Source organism: Salmo salar, chromosome ssa04 (genome assembly GCF_905237065.1).
Source record: "Salmo salar chromosome ssa04, Ssal_v3.1, whole genome shotgun sequence".
Lineage (NCBI taxonomy): Eukaryota > Metazoa > Chordata > Actinopteri > Salmoniformes > Salmonidae > Salmo > Salmo salar.
Window position 1 is genome coordinate 10292271 of NC_059445.1, and position 4902 is coordinate 10297172.

Below are 4902 nucleotides of genomic sequence, written 5' to 3' on the forward strand. Positions count from 1 at the left end.
ATAATATAATACATGACATGACTCCCACCAGCCTTAGTTTGATAATATAACACATGATATGACTCCCACCAGCCTTAGTTTGATAATATAATACATATTATGACTCCCACCAGTCTTAGTTTGATAATATAATACATGATATGACTCCCACCAGTCTTAGTTTGATAATATAATACATGATATGACTCCCACCAGTCTTAGTTTGATAATATACTACATGATATGACTCCCACCAGCCTTAGATTGATAATATAATACATGATATGACTCTCACCAGCCTTTGTTTGATAATATAATACATGATATGACTCCCACCAGCCTTAATTTGATAATATAATACATGATATGACTCTCACCAGCCTTTGTTTGATAATATAATACATGATATGACTCCCACGAGCCTAAGTTTGATAATATAATACATGTTATGACTCCCACCAGGCTTCGTTTGATAATATAATACATGATATGACTCCCACCAATCTTAGTTTGATAATATACTACATGATATGACTCCCACCAGCCTTAGTGTGATAATATAATACATTATATGACTCGCACTAGCCTTAGTTTGATAATATAATACATGATATGACTCCCACCAGCCTTAGTTTGATAATATACTACTAGATATGACTCCCACCAGCCTTAGTTTGATAATATACTACATGATATGACTCCCACCAGTCTTAGTTTGACAACATACTACATGATATGACTCCCACCAGCCTTCGTTTGATAATATAATACATGATATGACTCCCACCAGTCTTAGTTTGATAATATTATACATGATATGACTCTCACCAGCCTTTGTTTGATAATATAATACAAGATATGACTCCCACGAGCCTAAGTTTGATAATATAATACATGATATGACTCCCACAAGCCTAAAATTGATAATATACTACTAGATATGACTCCCACCAGCCTTAGTTTGATAATATACCACATGATATGACTCCCACCAGTCTTAATTTGATAATATACTACATGATATGACTCCCACCAGCCTTCGTTTGATAATATAATACATGTTATGACTCCCACCAGCCATAGTTTGATAATATAATACATGATATGACTCCCACCAATCTTAGTTTGATAATATACTACATGATATGACTCCCACCAGCCTTAGTTTGATAATATACTACTAGATATGACTCCCACCAGCCTTCGTTTGATAATATAATACATGATATGACTCCCACCAGTCTTAGTTTGATAATATTATACATGATATGACTCTCACCAGCCATTGTTTGATAATATAATACATGATATGACTCCCACGAGCCTAAGTTTGATAATATAATACATTATATGACTCCCACCAGCCTTAGTTTGATAATATACTACTAGATATGACTCCCACCAGCCTTAGTTTGATAATATACCACATGATATGACTCCCACCAGTCTTAGTTTGATAATATACTACATGATATGTCTCCCACCAGCCTTCGTTTGATAATATAATACAAGATATGACTCCCACCAGTCTTAATTTGAATATATACTACATGACATGACTCCCACCAGCGTTCGTTTGATAATATAATACATGATATGACTCCCACCAGCCTTAGTTTGATAATATACTACTAGATATCACTCCCACCAGCTTAGTTTGATAATAAACTAAATGATATGACTCCCACCAGTCTTAGTTTGATATTATACCTCATTATATGACTCCCACCAGCCTTCGTTTGATAATATAATACATGATATGACTCCCACCAAACTTAGTGTGATAGTATAATACACGATATGACTCCCACCAGTCTAAGTTTGATAATATAATACATGATATGACTCCCACCAGTCTTAGTTTGATAATATAATACATGATATGACTCCCACCAGTCTTAGTTTGATAATATAATACATGATATGACTCCCACCAGTATTAGTTTGATAATATACTACATGATATGACTCCCACAAGCCTTTGATTGATAATATAATACATGATATGACTCCCACCAGCCTTAGTTTGATAATATAATACATGATATGACTCTCACCAGCCTTTGTTTGATAATATAATACATGATATGACTCCCACGAGCCTAAGTTTGATAATATAATACGTGATATGACTCCCACCAGCCTTAGTTTGATAATATAATACATGATATGACTCCCACCTGTCTTAGTGTGATAATATAATACATGACATGACTCCCACGAGCCTAAGTTTGATAATATAATGCATGATATGACTCCCACCAGCCTTAGTTCGACAATATAATACATGATATGACTCCCACCAGCCTTAGTTTGATAATATAATACATGATATGACTCCCACCAGCCTTAGTTTGATAATATACTACTAGATATGACTCCCACCAGCCTTAGTTTGATAATATACTACATGATATGACTCCCATCAGTCTTAGTTTGACAATATACTACATGATATGACTCCCACTAGCCTTCGTTTGATAATATAATACATGATATGACTCCCACCAGTCTTAGTTTGACAATATTTTACATGATATGACTCTCACCAGCCTTTGTTTGATAATATAATACATGATATGACTCCCACGAGCCTTTGTTTGATAATATAATACATGATATGACTCCCACCAGTCTTAGTTTGATAATATAATACATGATATGACTCCCACCAGTCTAAGTTTGATAATATAATACTAGATATGACTCCCACCAGCCTTAGTTTGATAATATAATACATGATATGACTCCCACCAGTCTTAATTTGAATATATACTACATGACATGACTCCCACCAGCGTTCGTTTGATAATATAATACATGATATGACTCCCACCAGCCTTAGTTTGATAATAAACTAAATGATATGACTCCCACCAGTCTTAGTTTTATATTATACTACATTATATGACTCCCACCAGCCTTCGTTTGATAATATAATACATGATATGACTCCCACCAGACTTAGTGTGATATTATAATACATGATATGGCTCCCACGAGCCTAAGTTTGATAATATAATACGTGATATGACTCCCACCAGCCTTAGTTTGATAATATAATACATGATATGACTCCCACCTGTCTTAGTGTGATAATATAATACATGACATGACTCCCACCAGCCTTAGTTTGATAATATAATACATGATATGACTCCCACCAGCCTTAGTTTGATAATATAATACATGATATGACTCCCACCAGCCATAGTTTGATAATATAATACCTGATATGACTCCCACCAGTCTTAGTTTGATAATATACTACATGATATGACTCCCACCAGCCTTAGATTGATAATATAATACATGATATGACTCCCACCAGCCTTAGTTTGATAATATAATACATGATATGACTCTCACCAGCCTTTGTTTGATAATATAATACATGATATGACTCCCACGAGCCAAAGTTTGATAATATAATACGTGATATGACTCCCACCAGCCTTAGTTTGATAATATAATACATGATATGACTCCCACCTGTCTTAGTGTGATAATATAATACATGACATGACTCTCACCAGCCTTAGTTTGATAATATAATACATGATATGACTCCCACCAGCCGTAGTTTGATAATATAATACATGTTATGACTCCCACCAGCCATAGTTTGATAATATAATACATGATATGACTCCCACCAATCTTAGTTTGATAATATACTACATGATATGACTCCCACCAGCCTTAGTGTGATAATATAATACATTATATGACTCCCACTAGCATTTGTTTGATAATATAATACATGATATGACTCCCACCAGCCTTAGTTTGATAATATACTACTAGATATGACTCCCACCAGCCTTAGTTTGATAATATACTACATGATATGACTCCCACCAGCCTTCGTTTGATAATATAATACATGATATGACTCCCACCAGTCTTAGTTTGATAATATTATACATGATATGACTCTCACCAGCCATTGTTTGATAATATAATACATGATATGACTCCCACGAGCCTAAGTTTGATAATATAATACATTATATGACTCCCACAAGCCTTAGTTTGATAATATACTACTAGATATGACTCCCACCAGCCTTAGTTTGATAATATACCACATGATATGACTCCCACCAGTCTTAGTTTGATAATATACTACATGATATGACTCCCACCAGCCTTCATTTGATAATAGAATACATGATATGACTCCCACCAGTCTTAATTTGAATATATACTACATGACATGACTCCCACCAGCGTTCGTTTTGATAATATAATACATGATATGACTCCCACCAGCCTTAGTTTGATAATATACTACTAGATATCACTCTCACCAGCCTTAGTTTGATAATAAACTAAATGATATGACTGCCACCAGTCTTAGTTTGATATTATACTACATGATATGACTCCCACCAGCCTTCGTTTGATAATATAATACATGATATGACTCCCACCAGACTTAGTGTGATAATATAATACATGATATGACTCCCACCAGTCTAAGTTTGATAATATAATACATGATATGACTCATTCCAGTCTTAGTTTGATAATATAATACATGATATGACTCTCACCAGCCTTTGTTTGATAATATAATACATGATATGACTCCTACGAGCCTAAGTTTGATAATATAATACGTGATATGACTCCCACCAGCCTTAGTTTGATAATATAATACATGATATGACTCCCACCTGTCTTAGTGTGATAATATAATACATGACATGACTCCCACGAGCCTAAGTTTGATAATATAATGCATGATATGACTCCCACCAGCCTTAGTTTCGACAATATAATACATGATATGACTCCCACCAGCCTTAGTTTGATAATATAATACATGATATGACTCCCACCAGCCTTAGTTTGATAATATACTACTAGATATGACTCCCACCAGCCTTAGTTTGATAATATACTACATGATATGAC